Raw genomic sequence first — 12,690 nt, 5'->3', positions numbered from 1 at the left:
CCTTGAACTCTTTCCCCGGAAATTACATGATCTGCACAGAGAACTCCCTGCCACGTTCAGCTGTGGTGTTGGGTAGCTGGCCAGATGGGCTCAGTAACCATCTGTCTTATACAGTACACATGGTTCATGCCCCAAATTATGCTTTTCCCCGTATTGCTGGCCTTAAAAAGACTTGCAAATAGGCAACGCTACGAAAGTTCAGATCTACGAGTGCCCAAGTCTACTGTGTTTTTAACAATGTGTGTTTGGTTAATCAGCTAAATTAAAGAATTCTAAAACCTGCCAAATGGGTTTCTGTTCTCTTTCTCTCTTTTTTTTTTTTTTTTTTTGCCAATAACAGCAGGATCTCAGTCAAGATGATGGCATGCCTTCAGGCCTATGTTTTTATACCATTGTATGTGGCCTCCGGTTTTGAAGTCCTTTCCAGTGACAGGGTGGCAGTTTGCTACCTGAGACTGTATGATCAGACTCGTAACATCTCACCCCTCCGTGTCATCGGGCTTTGGCAGTGGGAGTTGGCTTCTCTGCTTCTGATCAGGGAAGCACATTGTCAACAGGAAATATCTGTCAGCGAGACAGAGGTGACTTAGGGCAAGAGCATGGGAGGAGAGGCCAGATCTCTGTGAGTCCTGTCCTGTCCTCAGTCCACAGGGCAGGAGCAATTCCTGCTTGCTCAGAGTGTGGACTCAATGAAATTCTGCTCAGTTCTGGCAGGAAGCAAGTTGCCCTCGTTCAGGAACGGTGGAGACTTGCTTTCCTGAGATCACGTGCTCCTGCAAACTCATAAATACATTTTTTTCATTTTTCTCCAAATTCAGGATGACAGAGTGGAGAGTGAGTGCAGTTATCCACCTAGCAGTGCTATCTTTTTCTTTACCCTTGCAATGTTTATTTATTCACCTTAACTTTCCTTTTAGATTGGATGCACTTTATTATAAAAGACTTGGAAATATACAAAAGCACAAAAGTTAAAATCTACGCATGCCCAGGTCTCCGGCGTTTTAAAAATGGTCACTTCCTCTACTATACATAGTAAAGTTGACTTGTGAAAGTTTATCTAGTTGATGTAGAGGCCACCTATGGTTTAGATACTGTCGTCTCCAAATTCTTGCTGGGTTGGGTCTTTAGGAGGGAAGCTAAGTGTTAATCTTTGACTCCCGAGGCCCCAGTTAAGGTAGCGAGGAGAGAGAAGTTACAGAAGGGAAAATTTTAGGTCAGGAAAAGGAAGGATTTTCTAGTATCCAAAGCTATTGGGCCATGGAATAGGCTGCTGCCTTGGGCAGGGAATCCAGGGGCATTTCAGCCACAGATGCTGGAAGTCTCCCTCCTGAATCTTTCAGATTCCCTTTCTCCAGCTGCTGATTCCTGGAACAGAGAGAAGGTTCTGTGGCTGCAAAGCAGCTCATGCTGTTGAGAGTAGGAGTTCCACCTGTTTCCATGGTGGATGAAACACGTTCTCGTCAAGGGCTGTTCAACTCCAGGACCCCCTGGAGCTGGCTCCCCAGCACCATGCTCTGTTCCTGGCATCCAGGGAGGTACAGAGCTCGCGCCGGAATGAACACGGCACTCTGCTTACTTCACCAAGAGCATCTGGCTCAAAAAGAAAGTGCTGAACTCCGCTACCAAATGTTTTAAGAAGTCGGAGTTCAATTTGCAGACGGCAATTCTGTGGACCTCTGAGTGGCACAGTCCTCCAGGTGTGGGGCGGCAGGTGAGGGCTCAGAGCAGGTGGTACTCCAGGCCACCCTGCTCTCTCCAGCCCCGCCCCGCTGGCTCCAGCCAGAGCAGTCTCCACACGCCCTTAGCTTCAGCGTAGTGTTTTAAAGAAGGGACTCGAAGGCCGAACAGCGTTGGGAACCTCCCCCACGTAACAGCAGACTCACTTCACAGCTCAGCAGCAACGTGGCAACGGGGGCTTGGGGTGAGGGTGACAGGTCAAGTAGGAGTATCACCTCCACATCTCACCTTGCTTCTTTGGACCTCGAACATTCTTTCCTGTTGTTCTTTCAAGAGCACTTGTATAAGCAGGGGACTCTTTATCTCCTTCTTTGGTGACCTTCTGATCTGGTCAGATTTGAAAGGCAGTTTCTGGTACTTGGATGGTAGGCAGCTTTGGGGGAATAGAAAAAGTTCACCAGACCTAGCAGATGTGAGCCGAGATTTCAGTCTAAGCCCCCAGAGCAGCGTTTTAGAGCTTATTTAAGGGGAGTCCCAGGATAAATGGAGATCCCGCCTTATTGACTATTCATTTTTAATGGCAAGAGGGAGATCACATCTGTTTAAAGGAGGAAACAAAAGCATTTGCACAGAGAAGGTCACTTCACACAGACTGGAGCCTTCAAATGCCATTCCCTACTTTTGCAGCAAATGGGTCAAAAGTAATTAAAAGGGAATATGGGTTTAATTTTTTTTCTGTCTCTTCTCTCCATTCTAATTCATTGAAACATTAAAGTCAAATGGAAATTTTAGAAATGATACGTTGAGATTATACCTGTGCTGGCAGAAAGCTTGTCTCGTACGATGCTTATAAATGTACAAAAGCCTGCTCAGTCTTCATACAGGAATGCTTAGGCTTGGAATTTAAAATATGTAGCCCATTTTTGGAAAGGAAGGCAATAGTTGTAAATGTGTATTGTTTGGGGACCAGGGAGGACCATGTGTGCTGTACCTGCAGGCAGAGCAGATGATGCTTAGGGTGCCCTCCATCCTGCATCTCTTGGGTTCCCTGTGCTCGCTGCTACCTGGGCTCTGTCCCTCCTGGGACTTTTCCCTTCCCCCGTCGTTCCTGATGGCTAAGGTCCATCGTGCCATAGAGCTGCTTTCCAGCCCTGGGAGGTGGAGAGGGAGGGAGAAGATTTCTGGAGGGTCGATGCTGAAACCCAACGGATCTTTATCCAAGAAGAAAGTTTCGTTTCAAAGACAGGCCAGGTGGGGAGTGCTTTTAGAGAGCTTTTAGTATAGGGGGCCGGCTGCTGCTTCTCTGCAGAGCCAGCCTGGGCTGGTCATGGGGTACTGCATGGCTGGGCCACAAGACCAGTCCAGCTTGCCTCTCAACTCTGCCATCTTTAGGGTATTTTTAAGCATTTTAGGTCACACTTGCCCTTACTGTAAGCAGGGGACCTTACCTGCTCTGTGTCCTGAGATTGCTACTAAGATCAAATAACAGAACCTATAATGATAGTTCTTTGGAAACTGTAATATTCCATACATATATAAGGCTTAAAAAAATCATTTTTATGGTACTATTTCCCACCAAATTCCTCCCTCACCAAACTCGTTCCCTAGATCCACACCCGCCCCCTTGCAGTCATGGCAAGAGAAATTGGAAACAGGTCATTCTTTTACATATTTGGTCTTTCAAGGCCAAAAAGAAAATTTAACTATCAAGTACAATTGGTTGGTGAAGCTCAACTTTCTCTTACAGTCAGAATGGTTGGTCCTAGACCCAGAAGACAACTTTATTTCTGGTGCTTAAGAATAAACCCCAGAGACCTACCGAAGTTTGAGATCAGAATTTAGAAATTAAACATACCTTTTATGCTCTTCTTTCCTCCCAATTGAAGATTCACCCTATCATTAAGCAAAAATAATTTAATGATCACCAAAAGGTTTCTACATTAAAATGTTAGCATTTCCTGTGTTTTTAATTAATAAAAGCATAGAAAATACAGATTACCTTCAAGTCCTAAAGCAAGCATTTAGAAGTTAGATTCCTCACTTCCAAAAATTCTGTTTGTTTGTGGATTTAATAAATTCACATTGCTATTGAGTATGTCATTTTAAAGCAATGCTGGGGTTTGTTTTAGGTAGCTTTTAAATTGTTAGGGGCCCCGGGGGGGGGGGCCCCGGTCCTGAAAAAAAAAAAAAAAAAAAAAATTGTTAGTTGTGAAAATATAATTACTTGAGTATCAGTTAATACAGTAAATATTACATTAGAAAATAAGGTAAACTTGGTTTCTGCTTACCTCTAATATGTATTCATGTTTAAGTTATCTACACCCATTAATTTATTGTTCACAAATTACATGGTAATAAGGAATGAGCAAGAAAACAGAATGTTCAAAGTTTAAAGTGGGACCAGATTTGCAACACGAAATAGCTGTTCGTGTTAAGGTTGTATTTGTTTTTTTAAAGTTGAAAAACTAGAGCAGCTATTTATGGAAATATTGATCAAAATAGGCTTTGTCGAGGTGATTTGTCTGAGCTGTTCCATATCTTTAAAAACTTTCTGTTTTTAAAAACTATATGTTAGCATATGTTTGTCTATTTATAAGACTTTCTCTTTATCCCCCTAGCATTTATTAACTTTCTCAATGAAGTAACGATTTTGCTTTCTGGCTAATTGCAATACACGCCCTTCCTAAGAAAATCCTGTGTGTACTTGGACTGTATACTTGGACATGGAGTAGAATGTATTGCTCTTGGATTGTATGCATAGCAACCACTGTTTTTAAAAGATTAAGGTGTGAATATGGACAGCATGAGAATGATAAAAATGTTTCATTATTTCTAATAATTAAAGGTAAAAGTCTTCATTTCCCCACCTTGCCTCCCTGTTCCTAAAAAAGCACTAAATATTCAACTAGTTTGTTGACTGGAAAGGAAACATCACAATGGTGGAAGAATATATTTACATTCTTGTGGTGGTCGACGTTACTGTTTTGGAGTTTTCCTCAAGTTCCTTCCTTTTTTAGGATAAAATCATAACTATTTAATCCTGTGTGTGCCCTGTTAGCTCAAGCTTTTTAAAACCCCATAGGTGTTTTGCAAAGTTCATGGGTTCACGAGGCAAGTGAGTAGGAAGTTGTAGGATTCGTGCTGATTCACAACTTCCTGAAAAACAAGTCAAAGTTTTTGCCCCATTGAGGATGCATGGACGGTGTCATCCATACACCTGGGTCAACACATGGGAGCAGGAAATAAGATCACTCAACAGAGACCATCTCAACAGTACAGTGGATCCAAGCGTGTGTCTGCACCCACAAAATGTCATAACCCAAAGCCCTGGAAAGGCTCACCAGGTCACACCAGAATTCCTGTGGAATGATGGAAAGCCTTGTTCTAGAAAGCGTGCCCTGGCAGAGGTGATCACCACGGTGGATGTTTGCTGAATTTAGTTCTGATAAGAAGGTAGATGTGACCTCATTGAGCAGAAGAATGGGAATCTGGAAGTAATTGCTGGTTCTCTGTGTGCAGGTTGTCGTATTTAGGATGCAATTTTCTGCTACTGCCCTCATTTCTATTTTTTGGGTCGTCCTTGAGAGTCTTCACCCCCAAATTGGACGATCGTGGCCATCAATTTCAAAAGGACATCTCATCCTAAAAAAGCTAAGTAAATGACTCTAAATTTCCCGATACTGACGACAGGATGATTTAAACATTTTTCGTTTGCACGATTCTAATACTTGAATGTGACTTTTTCAAAGGAGAACCAAAAATACGTTAGCTGTCATAGCCCCAGTGAAAGACCTGAGCTTAAATCCGTAACTTAACATCTTTTTACGTCAACCGATTCAGATAAATGTGCTTCTGGGTGTGAAGATGGGGGTGGGTCCTGGCAAGAAATGTCTGTACATTTCTTGCACGCGAATGTGAAACCCACGATCATAATATGCGTGGACCGCTCGGGTGGGTCCTTTGCAGGTCACTGTCCAATGCTGTCAGACCGTGCCCTCGTGATATGTTGACTCTCTTCCACTCAGAGCCTCTGCCCAGGTCTCTCTCCTCACCTGTGTTGAGAAGGGGGGTCAGTTCAAGTTCAGGTTTACTCTTCCTCCTATTTCTGTCCCCACCGTTATGCACCCCACATATGCACCAGCGAGCCTCTCTCTGTGGTCTTGGGACTGGACTTCACCAGGAATCCCCCCATTATTTCTTCTGCCAACAGTCTCTTTCTGTTGTGGTCCATTTTGCATAGTGTTAAAAATGTAATTGCTTCACCCCCCTGCTCAGAAATCTTCAGTCACCCTGAACGGTTGAGGGTCTGCAATTCCTCATTCACTGCCTACTACATGAGGTCCTTTATAGCTGTCACAGAGTCTGGAAGGTAACTTAGAGTTCACCAGGTCTGACCTAAGCGCTCTATTGTGCCTGGCTGACAAACCCTCTTCTCCTCTTGCCGCTGAAGTATTTTCTGTGATATGGAACATACTGTTTCTTCATGCATCCGAGACCTTTTAGAAAGTTCTTCGTCATTACGAGTGTAATCCTAACTAATTCTGCACCAATTCTCTGTTCATGGCTTATCCTCAGCCAGGAAAACCTTGAGTCATCCACTGTTTTAAAATATAAATCGTATTATTATTCAGGTATGGGGAGGCCAACAGACCAGGAGCTGACTGCCCTTGAAGAGATACTTTGTTATACTCAACAGTTCCCAAGAAGAAGGGGTACATCACTCCACAGGGGGACACATGGGGAAGCACCAGGGACAGTTAGGAGGCAGAGGGACTGAGGGGAAAGCACAGGACAAGAGCCTTTATTGTGGTTTTCTCGGGAAGGAATGGGTGAAGCCGAGTAAGCAGGCCAGGCAGGGTTAGGATTGTGTAGTTTAAATGATTTCGTAGTCTCTGGGGCATGGGAACTGTCTGTAGTTGTCTGATATCAGGCCCCGGGGAGATTAGAGCATGTGGATAGTGGCCTGGGGCTGGAATTGAGTCCCATGAAGGAGGTGGGTGTGGGTGTGTGTTCTGGGTGGGTTAGTTTGCATCTGAAGGCAACTCAAAGGTGGGCCCTCCAAGATAGTACTTTGCTATCACTAGGAATCAACTAGCCTTAGGAATTGCAGTCCCAGGAGAGTCAGCAAAGCCCCAAGATTCCAAAGCATCAAAGTACAGAATAAAAAGACATGATTCGTACACCTGCCAACCTTGACTGTCCCATCTCAGGTACAAACCAGCTCTGTCACCTTGAATGAGAAACTCCAGCTCCTCATGGATGCAGTGGAGATGTAAAGGCTATAGCACAGCCAAGAGCTCATTCTTTCTTCCTCGTGGAGGTGAAGCCTCCCACACCTCCCACTACTTTGCCCCCATCCCCAGGTTCGCAGAAGTTTCAGTCACCGGCAGTCTCTCCCTCCCTGATAATGTGCAGGGAAAGTCATCAGCCATGGGCCGCCCTGGAACTTCACTTTAATCTCTTTCATATGTGGACTTCCCTGCCTACATTTTTACCCTGAACACCTTGGGCCAGTGGGGTGCCTTTGGGATGCAGTCATTGGCCCTGCCACTCTTAGAACTTTTGAATTCTTGGCCTGCACCAAATGACTATTCCCTGTGCACTCTACACCTGTGACCCATTTGACAGGTGACATTTAATAATGCCTTTGTGGGCTTCCCTGGTGGCGCAGTGGTTGGGAATCCGCCTGCCGATGCAGGGGACATGGGTTCGTGCCCCGGTCCGGGAAGATCCCACATGCCACAGAGCGGCTGGGCCCGTGAGCCATGGCCGCTGAGCCTGCGCGTCTGGAGCCTGTGCTCCGCAACGGGAGAGGCCACAGCTGTGAGAGGCCTGCGTACCGCAAAAAAAAAAAAAAAATAATGCCTTTGTGAAGGCAGAGCTAAAAATAGCATCGACTTCCAAGTATAAGACAAAACATGGCAGACCTTCTGTGCTACAACTTGGAAAAATTATCCATCTTACGTTGCAGAATTATTAACCGAGTTGGCTGTGAAGAGCGTGGAGCTCTTATTTTTCAAGGCAAGAGCAGAAAATAAAATCCCTTTATTGACATTGATGCCAGTACACGAGCTATGAAAGTTAGAAGGCAAAATGTTGATCCATTTGGCACAAACGAAGAACCAATTCTATAAACGTAAACAGTGTGGAAAATATTGTATGCTGACGATCGCTGTGGAAAAACATCACAAGGACCAAGTACGCTGTTGTTCAGGAGAGTCAGATTTTTCTTCCCCCTCAGATGAAGCAAGAAAGTTAAATTGTGAAAGCTTTTAAATTTCTTAGAAAACCCCTATAAGTTGGATTCCGTAAATATCGGTGTTAATTAGAACATTATAAGGTTTATCCATTCTATATATAAAAGTTGGCATTGCTAATCCCAGCCTCCCACTCCATCCCTCTCCCTCCCCTGTCCCCCAGAACCACAAGTCTGTTCTCTATGTCTATGAGTCTGTTTCTGTTTTGTAGATAGGTTCATTTGTGCCATATTTTAGATTCCACATATAAATGATACCAAATGGTATTTGTCTTTCTTTTTCTGACGTACTTCATGAGTACGATAATCTCTAGGTCCATCCATATTGCTACAAATGGCATTATTTCGTTCTTTTCTATGGCTGAGTAGTATTCCGATGTATATATGTACCACATCTTCTTTATCCAGTCATCTGTCAATGGACATTTCGGTTGTTTCCATGTTTTGGCTGTTGTGAGCAGTGCTGCTATGAACATGGGGTACGTGTATCTTTTTGAATTATGGTTTTCTCAGGGTATATGCCCAGGAGTGGGATTGCTGGATCACATGGTAACTCTATTTTTCGTTTTTTGAGGAACCTCCATACTGTTCTCCATAGTGGCTGCACCAATTTACATTCCCACCAACAGTGCAGGAGGGCTCCCTTTTCTCCACACCCTGCCCTGCATTTAAACAAACATCCTTGAAGAGAGAGTCCACAACCAGGGTAATCAGTGCCTGGCTCACGAAGTGTGCAGAAATGCAAGAGCCCAGGGAGAATTCATGTTCAGCAGAGCCTAACAATGGCTTTTGCCACCCCTCCAGCTCCCTGTCGCCTTGGGAATTGTCAGCAGTGGGTGTGAAGGAGAAAGGGAATCTTCCGTGAGCCGTACTCAGCTGTGGTCAGCCCCTTGCATGAACCTTTTCGGGAGGGCTTTTATACGCTTCCTGAAGACCCTCGATGATCCTTGTTTCAGAGTCAAATGCTGGGAGAGAGGAAGCTCATTAAGCCCCCACTGTGTGCTAGGCTGCATGCCAGCACCTTACCCTTACTGTCTCACGACAGCTCCCTGAGATGGTTACGGGGGGGCATCACCCCCATTTTTCTCCAGACAGGAAAACTCCAGTTAAGAGCACGAAGCAGTAAGTGGAGAGATGAGACTCAAATCCAGGTGGTCAGAGCCCCAAGCCCTGTGCTCTGAAAAACACAGTCTTTTAATTTTTCTCCCATCGAGAGGCTTTTGGAGGAGGAAGGGCTGTGAGGGGTGGTTTTGAGATTTTGTTTCACCAGGTAAAGTCAGAGGGATACTGGCAAGGAGGCAAGATAAGGAATGACCTTGTGCCCACAGACGCCTTACACACGTCATCCCCGTCCTGCGAATCCTACAATGTTTTCAAGGCAGTTGGAACCCCTGTTTTATGGATGAAGAAATGGAGGCTCCAGGAGGCTGATGGACTTGACTGAGACCACACAGCTCCTAAGCGAGGAGCCTGGTAGCCGACCCCAGATAGGTTGGCTGTGAGCCATGCGTTCTGTACACACTCCCCGGTAGTCAGGTATGTGCACATGGAAGACCCTGAAGTGCCCTAGATAATTAAGCTTCTTCTGAAACAGGAAAGGAAAAATTTTATGGGTACATAAAATTTTTTAAATATATTTTTAAAATTTTTTAATTTTTATACAATTTTTAAAGGTTACTTTCCATTTACAGTTCCGAAAAGAAGATTTTAATAATCGGTTCACTGTAGCTTGTTAGATATCTCTTTCTTTGGAAAGATAACCACTGCTCTCACTACCGCTGCTTCAAGGACCTTTATCTTTCTCTCATGTACTTCAAGTACCAGCGAGCCTCACACACTTGGGCCATTCACAGCCTTCCAATGAGCCTCTTCTGCTTGCCTTTTTTGACCCTTTTTTAAATTCTAAAAGTACTTAATGTCAGCTTTCTCCCAGCCAGCTCCATTTAGCACTTTCTAACTGGTCTCTTCCTAGAGAGAGAAATGACTTGCTAAAACAGATTTCTTTTAATAATAAACATCTGAAGCCTTCTGATTCAAAAGAAATGCCATGTAATCTTGGTCTTGACCAAGCCCTGGACAGACGTATTAAAAATGCATATCTGGGGCTTCCTTGGTGGCGCAGTGGTTGGAAGTCCGCCTGCCAATGCAGGGGACACGGGTTCATGCCCCGGTCCGGGAGGATCCCACATGCCGCGGATCGGCTGGGCCTGTGAGCCATGGCCGCTGAGCCTGCGCGTCCGGAGCCTGTGCTCCGCAACAGGAGAGGCCACAACAATGAGAGGCCTGCGTACCGCAAAAAAAAAAAAAAAAAAAATAAAAATTGAAAAAATTTTTAAAAAAATGTGTATCTGTAAATAAAAGGAGATCTGGAAAGACACACACACACACACACACACACACACACACACACACACACATGCACGCAGAATTTTTCCTCCACCAGGTTCCCTTGGCAACCTATCCACAAGCATCTTCCAACACATCTTTAAAGCTTGGTTGAGGTGTGTATGTAAATTTTATAGACGTGCTTAATATTGCTGATTAACTTCATGGTTTCTGGATTCTTCTGAATTCTCTTAAGGGAACTTTTATGCCTCTGTGACAAGTTTAAAATACCAACAAAACTGAAGTCATGTTCAAGTGGTTTCTATGGTAATTTCCTTACAAATACTTGTGGGTCCTCTTTCAACGCAGTATTGCATCATCATTATTCTCTTGTTTAATCGTGAAGGAGATTGTGCGAAGCTTAGAGAAACATTTACCGTATTTACATTTTCCTGTTGTAGTTGTTACGTACTTTCCCATATCTGAGGAAAACGAGGAAATTGTTAGGTTTATATATATGCATTGATTTTTCTGGAAAAGTTCTTTAAAGTTGGAACTACAACTTTTCTTTTTAGCTATGTTTAGCATCATTCTGGTGTTCAATAACTGCTTCAATTCTAATTACTTTTGAACAGTTAAAGCTTTCTTTTATTTTAAATCGGTTTGAATTTTTTTCAGGTTTCCCCCAAGACAAGCAGTCATATTTTCATGTAGTGCTTTAAAGTGAAATCTACATGATTCCTGCTGCCATTTTTAAAAAACTGGGATTGTGTCAGTGGCATTTGCTGTCATATAATTTTTTAGGTGAGATCATAGAAACACTGTGAAATTATTTTGCTTGGGAGCACTTGGTTATGTACGTAAGTTGTACAGTTCAATCAGGTATATCCAGCAATGGTTTTCAGGTTATCCTGGGATGTTTAACCTAAATAACCCCTTGATTAGTGGCAAGAGTGTAATCACTTTATAGTTGCTTTTATAGCATAACCTGTATGTGGAACCAGCCTCAGAAAGTCTCATGTTGTACCAGGCGCAATAACAGAGAATGACTCCTGCCATTTAACTTATTGGTGAATAGATAAACCTAACAGCATCCTTATCCAAAAAGTTGTAGGAGGTTGTTGGCATTTGAGTATTGCATTTTCTATTTCCATTATAGAGTGTTTCATGTGGGGAGAAGAAGGCATCCTGTCACTTGAAAAGTCATCGAAAAGGTCGATGTCATACATGTCATACATGTGTGTATCATGTATCCTGTATGCATTTATCAGAGCTTCTTTAATTGCCATACTTCTGTGATGAATGTTTATTGTGTATTTCGACATTCTTGGCAACTTGACGATGTCGGTTAAAAAGCGTTGTTAACAAGATGATCATTGGTGTGATCCTCACACATACGTCTTACGGGAAGAGGGAGGAATCCACTGATTTACGGCCCCAGGGATCCTAGCAGCCCTGCCAAGACGGAAGTTCATGTCTGGGAGGGACAGACACGAGGGGTTGAGGTGAATGTTCGTGTGCAGAGCCTGCAGAGATAGTGATGGTGAATAAGCTCAAAGCACGTGCCCTGTGGAAGGCGGGCGGCCAGCAGGAGGGCGCCTGGGGACAGCCCTCGTTGGCTGCTCACACAGGGCTCTCGTCCGTGTTCCAAACTGAAGCTGTGACCGTGAGTCACCACGGAGCCGTCTTTTCATGAAGTTCAGGTAGGAGTCAGTTGCCAGAAACTGGAGAACACAGAAAGGCACAAAATGAGATCCTGAGTTCCCAGGGCTGCCGCAGCAAACATATCTCATATGCTTTTTCAAGTGGGTAGAAATTCAAATGGAGGTACGGAGATCACAATCCTCCACTGAAAACTGAGGGACACTTTTACAAGGAAAGCCTCGTGTGGGTGGGAATTCTGTGTCAGATATTGTGACCGCAGCTTGATAGAGAGGTTTTAGGGCAGCGCTTGGTACGGTCAAGAGCCAAAGTTGCTTGAATAGAGAACAGGCGCTGAGGGGAACATCAGTGACGCTAGGAGGGACTAGTGCCAGCACATGTGTCCCCCGACACTTGCCTGCATCTGTCCCTTCTCTTCTTCGCAGAATATACCAAACTGAATATTATTTTTAGGATGAAAATACACAAAAATTGCCAAACGCTTTAGTGCAGCTAGAAACTGGGTATAAGGGAGTCCTAGGATGTACAAACTGTAGCAGATTTTTATTGAGCTATATTGTATACTTTATTATATATAATAGATAATATATCAATATAAGAATATGTCATCATATTTATATAACATCCTGTAGTACACTATATGTTAATTTATATAATACAGAATATAACTAATGTTAGTATCTAATGCATGTGATATATTAATACCTAGTATAATTATATAATTAATATATAATGCGATTATTAATATTGCTGTATTGTTATCATATAAC

General features: G+C 43.6%; 1 protein-coding gene across 1 annotated transcript in view; it reads left to right on the top strand.

Annotated features, from left to right (window-relative positions):
* FAM171A1 (family with sequence similarity 171 member A1) overlaps positions 1–12,690 on the top strand; it is an 84,511-nt gene that overhangs the window by 964 nt on the left and 70,857 nt on the right. The window lies entirely within an intron of this gene.

The sequence above is a fragment of the Neophocaena asiaeorientalis genome, unplaced genomic scaffold (genome assembly GCF_003031525.2).
Source record: "Neophocaena asiaeorientalis asiaeorientalis breed wild unplaced genomic scaffold, Neophocaena_asiaeorientalis_V1.1 scaffold4, whole genome shotgun sequence".
NCBI lineage: Eukaryota > Metazoa > Chordata > Mammalia > Artiodactyla > Phocoenidae > Neophocaena > Neophocaena asiaeorientalis.
The sequence above is the reverse complement of the archived record's forward strand: the minus strand, read 5'-3'. Positions and strand labels throughout refer to the sequence as shown.